We start from the raw sequence: 17,655 nt of genomic DNA, 5'->3' as shown, positions 1-17,655 counted from the left end.
AGCACCCCATGAAGGACTCAGCACCCAGCACCTCAGGAAGGACTCATCACCTAGCTGTATCCCATAAACTGTCATTAGATTTAGGGTGCTTTAATCAGTATTAACAGTCTTTCAGATACACGTCACAAACCACACAAGTTTACATCTAACAGTTTAGATGGGTGTTTTTGTGGGGAGGGTCATCAGCCTCTGGGATTACACTCATAGGTTGGAGGTACTGTCCTAAGGTATTTTCCTCAAGGCTAGAGCTCTACTACTTTGAGGCACAGCTCAGAGTCTCCCAGACTTCCTGCCAGGGCTGAGTTTTCAACCTACCAGTGTCTGATCTCATCCCCCACGCAGCAAGGGGTGAGCCAGCAGCATCTGGTTCTATGGTTGACCTTTGGCTAAGTCAGGTTAGATGGCAGCCATCAGCTTCAGACCCCCAGCTTGCTCTGTGATGAGGTATTTGAAATCCTGACCTTCTATACTTGCAGTCAGAACACTCTAATTTGTTTTTGGTGCCAGTCCTGGGACTTGAGTATGGGTCTAGACACAGTCCTTAAGCTTTCATGCTCAACACCAGTGCACTACTGCTTGAGTGACAGCAGTACGTCCAGCATATTCTGTGCATGTGATAGTGTGGAATCGAACCCAGGGCTTCATACATTCTAGGCGAGCACTCTACAACTGAGCCCCAGGAATGACAAGTGTAGAAATAGATATGTAGATTGTTACACACACACACACACACACACACATATATATATACATATATATATACACATATAGAAATATATATATGTAAGTATGTATGTATAAAACGAGACAGAAATGTCTGTATATTAGTTAATTATATATACTATATTACTACCAATTATCGATAAATTATTCCTTCCTTTTTTTAAGTATTATGGTTGAATACATAACAAAGTATTAACTGAAAATTAGTCAATGTACTATAATTATTGTGTATAATTTTATAATATAATCATACACTAACTACTAATATAATTGTTTCTTTGTAACATTCCATTCGTATGGATATATATCAGAATGCGTTTCTTAGAATCTACTGCCATTCATAGGTGGCAGTCCTGGGATTCACAGACGGGGCCTAGGTTGCTGATTTTGGCTATGCCTTCCCTGAGAGTCTACTAAACTTCAGCAAAGCAAGGTCATGTACACTTTCTGTGCCCTGTCATTTAGAGGATTGTTGCAATGCAAAGGAAAAACAATGTAAAACTGCCTTCTGGGACTTCCCAGTTTTATGCTTCTCCTTTATTTCACTCTCTTTTTCTTTTTTTTTTTCAGTTTTGGGGCCAGAACTATGGGTCTGGGTGCTGTCCCTCAACTCTTCAACTCAAGGCTATCGCTCTACCACTTGAGCCATAGCACTACTTCCATTTTTTCTGCTTATGTGGTGCTGAAGAATCGAACCCAGGGCCTTATGTATGCAAGGCAAGCCGTCTATTACTGAGCCACCTTCCCTGCACTTCTCCTTTTTTTTTTTTTTGGCCAGTCCCAAGGTTTGAACTTGGGTCCTAGGATCTCAGGATGGGCTGTGGGTCCTGAGGCTTCACACCAGCCTAGGATGATCGAAGCTGAGACAGAGTTGCCATGAGCTGAGTTCAAGCCCCAGGCACGGCCAAAATAAAATTAAGGCCCTGGCTTGGAATTTTCACCACTTTTCTGGCAGGCCTGGGATTTGAACTCAGGGTTTGGGTAACTCTGTGGCACTGTGGGGGAGAGGAAGTTCACAATCGTTGAAGACAAGATTTTCAGCCTAGTTCCTAGGGCCCAAATACAAGCCCCAGCACTGAAAAAAATAATATCCATATATGAGATCTATTTACATACATGGGTTTAATCCTTATGACATTTATTACCCTTATTTTTTTTATTTTATTTAGTATTAGTATATATATAGCATCTATTTCATTTATTACATCTTATCACATGGATCTATTTGCATATGGATTATACATCTTACTGAGAGCAGGACTTTCACAGTAAAGGAAAAAAACATGTCTCAAAATTGGCTTCTAACTCCACATATAAAATTTTCGCCATGCTGGGATTTGAATTTACAGCCCACAATGCCCAATTCATGAAAGGGTCAGTTGTAGAAAAAAAGGCTTTGGCAAACTGAGGTGCCAGTCAGTTCTGAGGACCTGGGAACAAGCCATAGTAGTGATTGATAGATATAGATAGATATAAATATAGATATAGATAGATAGATGTATAGTTTGCAATATATATGAGAGAGAGAATGTGAAGATATTAAATTATATATATATTATGAATTATTAATAAATTATGCCTCTATTTAATGAAGTATTATGTTTGAATACTTATTAAAGTATTAATGTAAAAGTAGTCAGTATTCTTTAATTGGGAGAATCATAACACATGGTGCTAGAATGGAAGACATAATCCACTACTTTTTGTGTGGCATTCTATAAGAAAATCATGAACCAGCTGCAAATTTAATTGTTACTTTTATAACATTCCTGTAAGCATTCACATGAATAGGAAAGATTTTCTCCAGATTTTCTTCCATTTGTAGGTGGCAGTCCTGGCAGTCAACTCTAGGCCTGGGTAGTTTACTTCTAAATGCAAACCATTAGAATGACACTGTGAAGATTTCAGTTCATCACAATGAAAAAAAAAGAACAAGAAGAAAAGAAAGGTAAGTGTCAGAGGCTCCTGCCTGTAATCCTCGCTCTTCAGGAGTCTGAGAGGTAGAGAATGCCTGTTTGAATTCAGCTTGGAAAGGAAAGTCCACAGCACTCTTATTTCTGAGGGATCACAGGAATAAAAAATTGCCATGAATGGGGCTGTGGCTCAAAGAAAGAGTGCTACCCTTGAGCAAAAGAAGCTCAGGGACAGTGCCTGGGCTCATGATACAGCCCCCAGACATGCCAAACAAACAAACAAACAAAAAACAAGTAACTCCATGTCTCCCCAGGTATGTATCATGCATTTCTATTGGTGAAGGTCCAGAGTCCCTATAATGAAAGGCACCCAACTAGGAAATTTCCTTTGAATAGAATGATTTCATAGCACAGACAGTCTTTTCAAGACAGTGCATGTTCCGGTGCTTCCCTCACTGTTCTCAGGGTAGCCTGAGGTTTTCTCCTCACCCCAGGCTGCTGGAGAAACTCTGTCTCATTGTTGGAACAGGTAGAAAAAAAGCTTGACTCCTGTACAACTGTGTAACAAACAATTCATCCGGGGCAATTAGTGAGGATGAGTGTGGGCAGGCTTTGAAGGCCAAGAGAAAAAGACCTCTTTGTACCCCAATCTATCTCTCTCCCCAGTGCTCTGTTTTGACAGGAAGCCTTCATTTGTGCCACCTTCTGTGGAAGGCCAAGTTCTCTGCACTCATCCTGTCTTTTTTAGACTATGTTTCAGTTTTGAAATAAACTGCTACAATTAATTCAATGGTCCTTCTGTCAGACAACAAGGGATCTGAACCTAATAAAATGATTCATTATCGGCAATGGTGCCTTACTAGGTTTCTGGAAGTTTGCAAAATCTAAGCACATGGGTAATAGAACAATGCTTCCTGTCATTTAGGGCTGGTGAAGCTCATCAGGTTTTGAAACCTTTGACCTCTCCTAGTTGGGTCCTGGGTGGCTAGGTTTGGGGTTGAACAAAGGGCCTGGGTGCTGACCATGAGATGAGAACAGAAGCTCAGTGCTTTACCATTTGGTGTCACAGCTTCATTTCTGGTATCTGTGGTGTGTGTGTGTATGTGTGTGTGTGTGTGTGTGTGTGTGTGTGTTCATGTATGTGTGTGCATACACTTGTCCTGGAGCTTGAACTCAGGACCTGAGCACTGTATCTGAGTTTCTCCTGTACAAAGATAGCACTCTATCATTTGAGCCACAGAGCTACTTCAGGCTTTTTTTCTAGTGATGTGGTACTAAGGAATCAAACCCAGGGATTCATACATGGAAAGCACTCTACTCCTCAGACACATTCCCAGCAGTCCACTTCAGGTTTTTTTCTTTCTTTTCTTGGAAATTGGAGGAGTTGAAATCTAGTCCTGGGTGCTGTCCTTGAACTCTTCAGCTAAAGCCAAGCACTCTACCACTTGAGCTACAGCACACCTGCAGATTTTTGGTAGGTCACTGGAGAGAAGCCTCTCAAGGATTTTGCTGCCCACCCTGGCTTCAGGCTGTGATCCTCAGCTCTCAGGCTCTTGAGTAGCCAGGATGACAGGCGTGAGTCGCCGGAACCCAGTTTCCACTTCAAGTTTCTAAGTAGTGAATAGGAGATAATAGTCTCATGGGAACCTTTGTGTCTGGGATAATTTGGAACTGAGATTATTACATCTCAGCTGCTGAGTAGACAGGATGACACACCTCAGCTACAGACACCTAGACTGTAACACTCCTTTGCAAGGGGTCCTTGGTTCCACATGGTAAGATGCTAGCCATGAGCCCAACAGGGAAGGGTCAGTGGCTAGGCCCTGAGTTCACGGTCCACGACTGAGAAAAATAAACCAAAACAATTGTCTGCAGGAGACAACTCAATAGAGTTAGGTACATACATCCTTTTGGCCCTGACATGGGGATATCTGAGCCCCAATTTTCTCATCTGCACAATCATCTGACTTGTGGAGCTCTTACAAGGACCAGATGAAAGAATGTACCCCGTGAAGGACTTAGCACACAACACCTCATGAAGGACCCATCACATAGCTGTATCTCACACGCTGTCATTAGAATTAGGGTGCTTCCATTAGTATCACCATTCTTTCATAAACACATCACAAACTATACAAAGTTCACATCTAATGATTTAGAGGGGTGGGATTTATTGGGTAGGTAGAGTCAGCCACGGGGATTGCACTGAAAGGTTGGGGATACTGTCCTAAGATCTTTTGATCAAAGCTAGAACTCTAACACTTTGAGCCACAGCTCAGAGTTTCACAGATTTCTTGCCAGCGCTGGGTTTTAAACCCACCAGTGTCAGATCTCAGTCCCCCAGGATCTTGGATGATGGGGTGAGTGAGCCAGCAGCATCTGGTTCTGTGGATCTGAGTTGCAGCAATTTACCTCTGGCTAAGTCAGGTTAGATGGCAGCTGTCAGCACCAGATTCCCGGCTTGCTCTGTGATGAAGTATTTGCAGTCCTATCCTTATATAGTTGCAGTCAGAACATTCTATCTTTTTTGGTGCCATTCCTGGATCTTGAGTAAGAGTCTAGACACAGTCCCTAAGCTTTTATGCTCAAAGCTAGTGCTCAGCTGGTTGAGCAACAGCATGACTTCTGGATTTTTATGTGCATGTGGCAATGAGGAATCAAACCCAGGGCTTTATACGTATTAGGCGAGCACTCTAATACTGAGTCCCAGTAGTAACAAGTGTATAAACAGATAAATGTGTAGATTGGTAGATAAATAGATAGATAGATAGATAGATAGATAGATAGATAGATAGATAGATAGATAGATAGATAGATAGATAGATAGATAGATAGATAGACAGATAGATAGATAGACAGACAAACAGACAGACAGATAGATGCATGAAACAAGAGAGAGATGTCTGTATACTATGAAAATTCATACATGATATTGCTACCGATTATTGGAATGAAATTATGCCTTCCCTTTTTAGGTATCATGATTGCATACATAATAAAGTATTAATTGAAAATTAGTCATGGTAGTATAAATGTTGTGTATAATTTTATAATATAATCAAACAAATTGAAAATTAGTCATGGTAGTATAAATATTGTGTATAATTTTATAATATAATCAAACACTAACTACTTATTTAGTTGTTACTTTTATAACATTCTATTTGTATGGATGTACTTGAGAATTTGGTTTCTTAGAATCTCTGCCATTCACTAGTGGCAATCCCAGGATTCGTCCTCCACACCTAAGTTGCCAGTTTCGGCTATGGCTTCCTTAATAGTCCACCAAACATCAGCAATACAAGGTCATGTACTCTTTCTTTGCATTGTCATTTACATCCAGGATGGTCACAATACAAAGGAAACTAAAGTAAAACCATCTTCTTGAACTTGTCAGTTTTATGCTTCTTTTTTTTTTGCCAACCCCAAAATTTGAACTTAGGTCCTAGGATCCAAGAGTTGGCTGTGGCAGAGGTATCAAGACCTGAGAGCAAGCCCTGTGCTCGGCTAATAATAATAATAATAATAGTAATTCCATGGTTTGGAATTTGCACTATTTTTCTGGCAGGCCTTGTATTTGAACTCAGGGTCTGGATAACTTTGTGGCACTGTGGATGAAGGGGAAAGGCCCACCATCCTTGAAGACAAGAAATTCAGACCAGTTCCCAGGGCCTGAAATGAAGCACCAGCACTGGAAAAAGTAATATTAATATATGAGATCTATTTACATACATGGGTTTATTGCATATTATGTTTATTACCCTTATTTATTTAGTATTATTACACATATAACAGTTCTTTTATTACATCATATCACATAGGATATATTTGCATATGGATTATACATCATACTGAGACCCAGGACTTTCACAGAAAAGGAAAAAAAAGTGTCAAAATTGGCTTCTTACTACACGAATAAATTTTTGGACATGCTGGGATTTCAACTTATGTCCTACAATGGCCATAAATGGGGTCACAGTCTTAGCACACCAGCCTCTAGCAAACTGAGCTGCCAGAAAGTTCTGAGGACCTGCGATCAAGCCACAGGAGTACCCAATATAGATAGAGAGATAAATTGGTGTGTAGATATATACATACATACATATATATATATGAAGAGAGAGAGGGAATTTGAGGATATTAGATAATATATATAAAACCAATTATTAGTTAGCAAATTATGCTTCCATTTAATGAAGTATCATGTTTGAATACTTATAAAAGCCTTGATTAAAAATTAGTCAATATGCTTCCATTAGGGGAATCATACCATGGTGCTAGAATGGAAGATATAAATCCAATAATTTTTATGTGGCATTCTAAAATAGAATCATGAATTAATTGCAAATTTAATTATTACTTTTATAACATTCCATTAGCATTCACATTAATAGGAATGAGTTTGTCAGGATCACCTTCAATTTGTGGGTGGCAGTCTTGGCATTCGAACTCTAGGCTTGGGTAGTTTACTTATAACGCAAACCATTGGAATGACAGTGTGAAGATTTCAGATTGTTATGATTACAAAAAAGAACAAGAAGAAAAGAAACCCAGGATCCAGGGGCTCCTGCCTGTAATCCTAACTCATCAGGAGGCTGAGATATAGAGAATGCCAATTTGAATTCAACCGGGACAGGAAAGTCCAAGACATTCTTATTTCTAAGAGATCACAGGAAAAAAACAAACAAACATGAATTGGGCTGTGGCTCAAGGGCCGAGCACTACCTTTGAGCAAAGGAGCTCACGGACAGGGTCTAGTCTCATAGTACAAACCCGGAACTGTCCACCCCCCCCCCCCAAAAAAAAGAGGCAATAACTCCCTGTCTCTGTGTATGGATGGATGATGGGCATTCAGCAGGTTGCCCATGCCCAGCCGTCCAACCTGGGGAAGCTGGGACAAGACTTGAATTGTACTAAGTCTGAGCTGGCAGCTTGAACATAGTATCCTTTTCTACCATTTAATAACTGAAGTCCGATGGGACACCTAGCAGCAAGCCACTTCCTTCAGGGAGACCACAGTACCTATACTGTAGGAGTTGACAAAGTTTCTGGCTCCATATTCTCTATCTCTCTGTAGAATGTGAGACTAGACCTCTGGGGAATGGTGGATATCATTCATTTATCATTCCTCATTGCTGAGTCACAGGCTAGTCCCAAATCATGGCAAAGACATGAAATAGTCAACAATATCTATGCCGAAAGGGGTATGCCAATCAATCTCACCCTCATAATTCCTGTTAGAAGTGAGCCTTGATCTGTGATTGTGGCTTAGTGGTAGAGTGCTTACCTAGCGTGCACTAAGCCCTGGGTTTGATTGCTCAGTAGCACACAAACAGAAAAAGCCAAAAGTGGGACTGTGGCTTAAGTGATAGAGTGCTAGCCTTGAGCAAAAGAAGCTCAGAAACATGTCCAGAACCTGAGTTCAAGCCCAAAGACTGGCAAAAAAAGTGAGCCTGGTGAGACATATTCTTCTAGGACTCAGAGGAAGACCGAGGTTATAGGTAAGAGGTAGGGTAGATGGCAGGTGCTGATGGCTCACCCTTGTAAGCTACTCAGGAGGCTGAGATATGAGGATCCCAATTGCAAGCAGGAAAGCCTATATGAGACACTTTTCTCCAATTAAACATCCAAAAAGCCAGAAGTAGAGCTGTGGCCCAAGTAGTAGAGTGCTAGCATTGAGCACGAAAGCTCAGGGATAGGATAGCATCCAGGCCATGAATTCAAACCCCAGGACTGGTACACCCATGCAGACACACACACACACCAAGATTGAACATTTGCCAGTCAGCCTGCAAAAGTGTCATCTCTAGCAACTCAATATTAAAAAAAAAAAAAAAGAGGGAGAAGGGAAGAAAAGACTTGCTCCACGAGGTGATATAACCAGTGCAAAATTCCACAGGAGTTCTAAGATTTGGATTCAGGACAGAGGGTCATCAGGTAGAAGGTCCAACATGGGCAAAGGTCCTGAGGTGTGTGTAGAGCAGATGGTGTGGGTGGGATAAAGGTTCTGTGGCTTCAGACAAGTCTGGGAGGACATTCAAGGTTGGGTGAAGGTTTGTACTTGAGTCACAGGTAGGGTACATGGTCGGGTCCCAGAATAGGGCCCAGGGGGAAGATTAGCTTGCTTTTTACCAGGTACCCCAGCCATTTCCTGTGGCTGAAAGCTTATTTTTCACAACTCTTGACCCTCAGACCTCCTTTGCATGGAGGAGTCAAGGCAAACACAGGGAATAAAGCTTGCTTAAGAAAAGCTTCTAGTCCAAAGCCACCAGTGGCTCAACCCCTGTAAATCTTAGCTACTCAGGAGACTGAGATAGAGATCCTGGGTCAAGCCAGCTCAGGGGAGGAAAGTTAGTGAGAGTCTTCTTGCTAATTAACTACCAAAAGCCAGAAATGGAGCTGTGGCTCAAGTGGTAGAGTGCTAACCGTGAGGGAAAATGTTAAGTGACCAGAGCCCAAGCCCTGAGTTCAAGCCCATGTACTGGCACAGATATAATACAGAAAAGCTTTCAGGAGCTCCTAGTCTATTGGGGGTGAAAGGCTAGATCAGCTGGGCACCGGTGGCTCACACCTGTCCTCCTAGCTCCTCAGGAGGCTGAGATATAAGGACCACGGTTCAAAGCCAGCCCAAGCAGGAATCCAGGAGACTCTAATCTCCAAGGAACCTCAAGAAAACTGGAAGTGGCTCTGTAGCTCAAGTGGTAAGCTAAAGAGCTTGGGGACAGAGCCCAGGCCCAGAGTTCAAGCCCCATGACCAACACCTGGCATGTTTGACCGCCCTCTGTTGCTCTAGGCAGAGTACTTTCCAGCTACTGAGGGTCTCCCAATGTCTAGGTGTCCTACAAGTCTTGAGAGAAGCCTGTTTGGAGGCCATTACCTATAGAGCAAGCCACAGTACCCGAGAAGGGATGAGCCTTGGGGCATGGAGATAATCAGAATGGCATCTGTCATGGGTGTAATATGGATCTGAGCAGTAAATTGACATCTCAGACCACGGTTCTGGGCCAGGAGGGCAGAAGCTGCAAGATATCACACCAGGTAATGCCCACTCATGCAGGTATCACAAGAGTGTGAATTTGTCAGGCACACCTTGGGCAGGTGTTGAGTTTTGGCTTATGAAAGAATTGTAGGCTCAGGAATTCACAGCTGGCTGGTTGCTGCTTGTAGCAGTCGCTGGCCCTGGAGTCCGAGGGCTGAGGCCTGCTTTCCTCACCAGTGCTAGGGGGCAGATGAAGTTCTGCAATTGTGGGCCGACTACAAATAAGCATCAGTAGTGTCCTTCCCATGGTCCTGTGGGCCTGTACATGGATGTATCTCTTGAGAGTTTACTGTGACTATGCCTCATGACTGACTCCAGTTCTAGTTCAGCTCATCATAACCACCTTTCAGTGTGTGTTTTTTGTGAGTGTGTGCATGAGCATCTTGGGACTAGGACTTGATTTCAGGGCTTGGGCTCTGTCCCTCACTTTTTTCATTCAGGGCTAGCACTCTTCCAGTTAATCCACAGTTTTTCTTCCAGCTTTTGCGTGGTTATTTGCAGAAGAGATTCTCATAGACTTTTCTAGCTGGGCTGCCTCTGAATGGCAATACTCATATCTCAGACTCCTGAGGAGCTAGGAATATCAGAGCATGAGCTATTACCAACTGGCCAGTTTCTTTCTTGGCTAAAACAGACTACCTCTCTCCAGCTGAGCACCCATCTACAGCTACCCCTCCTAACCCTGACTTCAGATGAAATATAACCTTCTCCCCTGAGAAAAAAGAAATGGGATCAGGTTTGAGCTTTATGTTCTTCACACAGTCAGGGGCTGCTGGGAGCTGATGTGGAGGTCAGAGATCTAGGCCAGGGCAAGACAGCTGTTAGAACAGAAGAGATTATGAAAACACAGCCTTGCAGCTGGGTGCCAGTGGCTCATGCCTATAATCCTGACTACTCAAGGCTGAGACCTAAGGATCAATCAAGATTCAAAGCTAGCCTGGGTAGACTCTTATCTCCAATGAATCGCCAAAATGATGGGTAGCAGAGCTACTGTAGTTCAAGTAGTACAGCACCAACCTTGTGCAAACAAGCTAAAGCATACCACTGAGGCTCTGAGTTCAAGCCCTGGTAAATACACACACACACACACACACACACACACACACACACACACACACAAACACACACACACACACATCCTTAGCAGGTGCCAGTGGCTCATACCAGCAATCCTAGATACTTAAGTGGCTGAGCTCTTAGGGCGACAACTTGAAGCCAACCCAAGCAGGAAAATATGTGAGACACTTCTGTCTACTAAACTAAAATAGATGAAAGGTAGGCTGTGGTTCAAGTGTTAGAGTGTTAGCCTTGAATCAAGGAAGCTCAGGGACAGTGCCAAAGTCTGAGTTTCAGCTCTAAGATTTTTTTAAATACACCCCAATCAGGCCATAAATCCAGATTTTGGTCATTCTGGATCTCACTTCTACTCCTGCCACTTCCACAGCACAAGTGGCGGGTGTGTGGCCAGAACTGGGTTAAGAAGTGAACTTACACAAAGGGGACATAGCCAGGTCAAGGATAATGCCACAGAACATTGAGGTACTAGCCAAACCAGTTTCTCATCCCCCAGTTCCTTGGCCCTAGAGGAGTCATACCCTCCTGTATTGTGTGGTGTGAATTTTACTACAATTCTGAACCCTTCCACCTAATATCGAGTCATGAGCAATAATTTATTTTTTCATATTAAGATGAGTGCTACGTGTAGGATACACTTTGAATTATTACATTAATTTATTAAAAATTAGTTTCATTTTTTCTTTTCTACATCTGCAGAAAGTAAAATTATATATTAAACATTCAATATGAAGTAATCAATTATAAGTAAACTATTTTTCAAATGATATACTATCAAACTGTGATTTGAGTTATAGTTCTAACAAATTGTGATGTAAACAACATTTAATAGAATTACGGTAATGTTTTTTAAAGTTACCATCTTGTTATTGTTTTCTAATTCTGTCATTTTTTATTCTTGATCCAATTCATCTCTTCACCTCAATTGTTTAGTTTTCTATTTTATCTCTATTGGTTTGCTGATTATGCATCTTGTTTTCCCTTTTTAATGACTGACATGATCTGAAAATCTGTATGCTAGTTTATTACTTCCTACATTGAAGTCAAATTGCTGCTCTCCACAGCTGTTCTACTTTGCTTTGTATAGTACAGAGTTTCCCCTAGTCCCACCGACTGTATTGCTGCTCTCATATATTTTATTTTATTTTTTATTTAAATTTTGTTGTCAAGGTAATGTACAGAGTGGTTATAGTTACATAATTAAGGTAATGAATTAATTTCTTTTCTAACTTTTTACCCCTTCACCCATTTTTCTCCCTCTTCCCTCCCAACGCACCTCTCAAGATCGTTTCCAACCTATTGTTTTGTGAGTATCACTGTTGCATAGGTTCCCCCTTTGTCCTTTGTCTCACTATTTTGTTTTTTTTTCCTTCCCCTTTCCCAGTTCAGATCAACATATTTACAATACACAGGGTATCAAAATCAAATACAGTGACTACAGGGGATAAACCATAGGTGGGGAAACCACAAAAGGATAAAAAGAAATCATGGAGTACATTAAGAACAACAAGAACAAAGAACATGTCTTGGAGTTCATTTCACTTAGAATCACCTTATAGGGTCATATGTACATATCTGTTGAGCTATTCTACTCATCTACTAAGATTATCCTTGATGTACACAATAATGCTCCCTATTACCCAGTAATCCCACTTCTGGGCATTTAACCTGATGACCACAAACAAGGCCACACTAAAGCTATCAGCACAATTATGGTTATCACAGTAATATTTACCATAGCTAAGATATGGAATCAACCCTGATGCCCCTCAGTAGATGAATGTATCAAGAAAATGAGACACACACACTCACATACACACATACTATGCTTCCATCAGAAAGAAAGATACCACCTCATTTGTAAGGAAATGGAAGGTCTTGGAAAAAATCATATTAAGTGAAATAAGCCAGACTTAAAGAAACATAGTTCCCATGGATTCCCTTATTTCTAATAATTAGTTACATCAAGGATAATCTCATGTATTTTAATTTGACTGTTTGTTCTATGTTGAGCGTGCAACATTATTGCTATATTGTTTGTTATCATTTTTGCAAACAAGGAGGTATATTGAAAGTATTACATTCATCTTATCCATTACTGAAAGAAGAACAACTAAAAGAGCAACCCCTACTAGGAAGAACAATTCCCACTTACTTAGCTTCATTCCTATGTAAGGCCAGTGTTGTCCCCTGTATCCTCATATTGTACATTTCAACTCTATACCTCATATTGTATTTCTAGTATGTTCTACATTGTCAACTAAATGCCACAGAAGTTCCACTTTGCTTTATTTTGTTTTAAAAAATTCTGTCTTAATATTTGATGTTGATGAGTGTGTGTGTGTGTGTGTGTGTGTGTGTGTTTACAAAGATCAGAACACAACATTTTTCTTCATTTTGAATACGTCTTTCAGGTCATTGTAAGTTGTGGCTAATGGGAGCAATCTCTTGTTATTTTAAGAATGAAACAGAAAAAGGTATTTGTGCATGTATCATAGTTGCTTTATTAGTCTGTAGTTGAACACTGAACATTAATTTATATCTTGGCTGCTCTTGTGAATAATGTGAATAAAAATGAACTACAGATATATTTAAAAGTTACCCAGAGAGAAATAATCACATGATTGATGGTTCAACTTAACTTTGGATTTCTATAGAAACTTGCATACTACTTTCTACAACGAGGATACTAACCTGTTTTTTGACCAATAGTGTAGAAAATTTCCTTTTTTCCACACTCTCACCAAAATTATTACCTTTTATTCGAAGATAATAAAGGGCAGTTTTTTACTATCTGCAGTACCCTATACTGGCATTAGACTTAAATCCAACCTCCTAAATGCTTGGAATTACAAGACTTTACCACCATAACTGGTTCCATTGATTTTTTTGATGAGTTATAATATTTATGAAGTTGTATCATAGTAATTTTGAATTATATTTCTCTAATGACTTCTGCTCAAAAAGTATTAAGGCAGCTTAGAAGTTGTATTAAACACAACTTTGTAAACCCACAGGAAATTTTCAGGGCTTTATGGAGAACATGTCTATTCAGACTTTTGTCCATTTTTAATCTGGTTTCTGGTTAATCTCATCTTTAATCTCGCTAAACCAGATCAATAATTAATTCAAGGTAGTAGAAAAGAAAAAAAATGTAGCAACTCCCAACATTTTTCAGTTTTCAAAAACATGGTATTGCTTAAATCATTTTCTGTTAACAATTGACACTATATAACTCAATTTAGTTAGACCTGTTACAAGGCTGTAGTTTATTTATTTTACATTGATTGCTCTTTCCAAAGCCTGTTTTTCTAATTTCCCTTGGTTTCTTTCAGTCTCAAGTAGCTCAGATTTCAAACTGAAGAATAAATGGAAGGAAGCAAACAAAAAAAAATACAGTTCCTCTCATCCGATGATGCCTGTATAAGAATGAGGAAAGAGTTCATCCTTCTAAGGACCTATGATAGGACAACAAAAAAAGAATTTATTCTTCTATGTCTTCTTTATCTTTGCGATGTAACTAAAATGTTGTAAAACACAATATACTGCTCAGATATTTTAATGTTTTATCAGTTTTGCACATTTTCATATGGATTTCACCTCAGTCTACAACATTCCTTCATCATCCTGTCCCTGATATTTTTACACTATCAAGACATAAGATAACCAATTTGATTTACAGCATGAGAAGTTATCCACCTGGCCTCCTTGGAAGCAGAGCATGATCAATAGATATTACTTCTGGTTGCTCACTACATGTAATGGTTTCTGTACTACTTATCACATTCTATTTAGTATTTTAAAAAGACTGCTGGCTAAACTCAAAGCTCATTCCTAGAAGTTTATGTTAAGTATTTCCCACTTTTGTTCCCTTAATTGTTAAGATAACATATGCTATCATGCTAATGTTATTACCATTTTAGTGTTGGGAAAAATTGTAATTAAAAGCAGTAAGTGCATGGCCTAAAGACACATACAGTGAGGAAGGAAATGAGTCAAAGTTTCTGAAAGTCTTTCAGCAATACACAAAAGGTAGATAAAAATCTCTCCATTCTATGACACTCTCAATTCAATATTCATATTGTACAAGAAATAATAGCATACTAAATATTGCCCATGGTGATTGTTTTCTGTCACATTTGTTTTCAACACAGATTGTGTTGGAGACATTGTTTTATCATGCACAGAGCTGAGCTTATACATTGAGGTCCAAAGAGAAGCAAATTTCTTCTGTCCCACAATTCCAGTACCCTTTTTAAAAAGTACTAAAAATTTAAATATCATCACCTACCTCTTATAAGTATCCAAAAATAAAAAAAATCATAAATAACCACTCCAAAATGTTTTAAAATTGGAGATGCTAATACGTGCCCCTCTGAAGTAAATTTTCTTCTACTTTTAACGTTATTCTGAAAGCCTTTGCTTGTTTGTCACACCTGTAATCCTAACTACTCGGGATATCTTCTCAGGAGCCTGAGATCTGTGGCTAACAGTTGGAAGCCAATCAGGGCAAAAGAAATTCATGAAATTATTTTTCAAAAATTTTAATGAACTAGCAAAGGGCCAAGAATGGAGATGTAGCTCATTTAGTAGCTCACCAATCTAGAGAGAAAAGGCCTAGCAAGTTGGTGCAGTGTTCATTATGACAGGTCCCTTGTATAGAATAATTGAATGCACATCCTACACATCTCTTGAACAACAAATATCTGGAATTATTTTGTTTGTTACATGTCAATCTTGACTTTATTCTTAAATGTGTATTTATGTAAGAAGTACATGGTTCTAAAATTCTTTTAAACTTAGTTTTTGATGAATTGTCTAGTTTAAGAAAATCAATTACAATTTATATATATATAAAAAGTTCTGTGCTCAATTCAGCATCACTGATTTCAAACTCTGAGCATGCCAACACACATGCAAGTGCTTGAGCACATGCGTGTGTTAACACACATATTTATTCAAAATACCTTCATATCGGAGTTTTTCATGAATTTCTTTGCTAACGATATCATATGAGTAAAATAAAGGAAATAAACTCTTCCATCTCAGAACAGTTTTATACGTTCTTATTGTAAAAATACTGCACAGAGGGGTAACACTTACATGAGCAAGGTAATGAGTACATTTCCTAACAAGTATTGTTACCTCCTTCTTTATTGTTCCCCTACCATCCCTTCCCTCTCACTTCCACAAGTCCAATAACCTCCTCCCTTTCCCCGCCTCAATTGTAAAGTTCACTTTACAACATAGTTTCTTGTGAATCTCATTGTTGCAATGGGTCAACCTGTATCCCTATTTATGCATTTTGTTTTTTTTTCCTTCCCCTCAGCAAATTAGAGGAGAATATATACAAGATGTAGGCTCACCAACTTCAAATATAGTGAAAATAGGTGTTATAGCATGGGGGAGGAACATATAAAGAAACAAAAAAAAATCCACACTGTAGGTTATAAGTATGTGAGAAAAAATAGCAAGAAAAAACCACTTGTGTCCCTAACTTGGGGTTCATTTCCATTAACATAACCTTATCTGGTCATATACACATAACTTTTGACATTTTCTGCTTATCCCAGACATATATTAGTTATTGAAAATTAGAGAAACCATGGGACCTATGTTTCTTTGGATTTGGCTTACTCTACTTAATTTTTTTTCCAAGTCTTTCCATTTCTTAACAAATTGGGGGATGGAATGCTTCAGGAATTTGCCTGTCATCCTTGTGGAGGGGCCATACTAATCTTCTCTGTATCATTCCAATGTTTTAGTATATGTGATGCTGAATTGAGCACAGAAATTTTTTATATATAAATTGTAATTGATTTTCTTAAACTAGACAATTCAACAAAAACTAAGTTTAAAAGAATTTTAGAACCATGTACTTCTTACATAAATACACATTTAAGAATAAAGTCAAGATTGACATGTCAAAAACAAAATAATTCCAGATATTTGTTGTGCAAGAGATGTGTAGGATGAGGAATTCAATTATTCTATACAAGGGACCTGTCATAATGAACACTGCAGCAAGTGTTAAGGTTTGTTAAAAGTTTTAATGTTTTAAATATATTAATTTTGGGAATTTGCTTATATATGCCAAAACTGGGACTGTTTGGTAGGTCATAATACTTTTCTATAAAGTATTTAAGATTTATGGTAGCAGATAAATACTGCTAAGTATGTACATTTCAGAGTTTATAGAAACTTTACTAATGAGAAGTTGCAAAGTCTTTGTGTAAAGGAGCAGAATAAAGAGCTGACTATGTTAACTACACAGTTTCTGCTAAAACTGTAGGCCTTCCTTACTTTATATGTTAGTGAGGAACAAATGATGATATAAGCCATATACAAATTATGAGATGAACTATAAATGGTCATCTTAGTGGGTGATTTAAACTCTACTCATAGCCTATAACATTCTTGTTGAACATCATAATCTTAGCCAGTGTTAAATGTAAAGAAATATGACAATAATAAAATCTAATTTGTAGTACACTTCAAATACTGAAAACACTGGTAATTGTTTTGTTTTTTATTTTATTAATCATTAATATTAAATTATTGCTTTTCTTTATTTGTAGCATTTTTTCCTTGTTGTAATATAATAGAACTTTTCGTAAATTGTCATTAGGAGGTACTTTGAGAAGGTTATTGGGATGGCCATACCATTTTTTATAGGTGCATGTGAGTTTATAAAGATGAAAATTAAGAACAAAATATGTATTTTAAAAATGATCAAATAGAGTCTGATTCAGGAGTGTTGATAAATGTCCACACTTAAAATGTTAGCCCTAGGCTGAAGCAGAGTTATTACAGAGTTGAGGCAACAAAAATAAGAGACTGTGTTTTGTTTTGTTTTTTATTTTTATTTTGTTGGTCACGGGGCTTAAACTCTGGGGCCTGGGTGCT

The 17,655-nt window shown here is 38.9% G+C and overlaps 1 pseudogene; it reads right to left on the bottom strand.

The window, feature by feature from the left end:
• Positions 1-16,423: 16,423 nt before the first annotated feature.
• LOC122127772 lies at positions 16,424-16,538 on the bottom strand (annotated as a pseudogene).
• Between the last annotated feature and the right edge of the window lie 1,117 nt (positions 16,539-17,655).

The sequence above is a fragment of the Dipodomys spectabilis genome, unplaced genomic scaffold (genome assembly GCF_019054845.1).
Source record: "Dipodomys spectabilis isolate Male_0828 unplaced genomic scaffold, ASM1905484v1 ptg000311l, whole genome shotgun sequence".
NCBI lineage: Eukaryota > Metazoa > Chordata > Mammalia > Rodentia > Heteromyidae > Dipodomys > Dipodomys spectabilis.
Note: the sequence above shows the minus strand (reverse complement) of the source record. Positions and strands in the feature narration are given on the sequence as shown.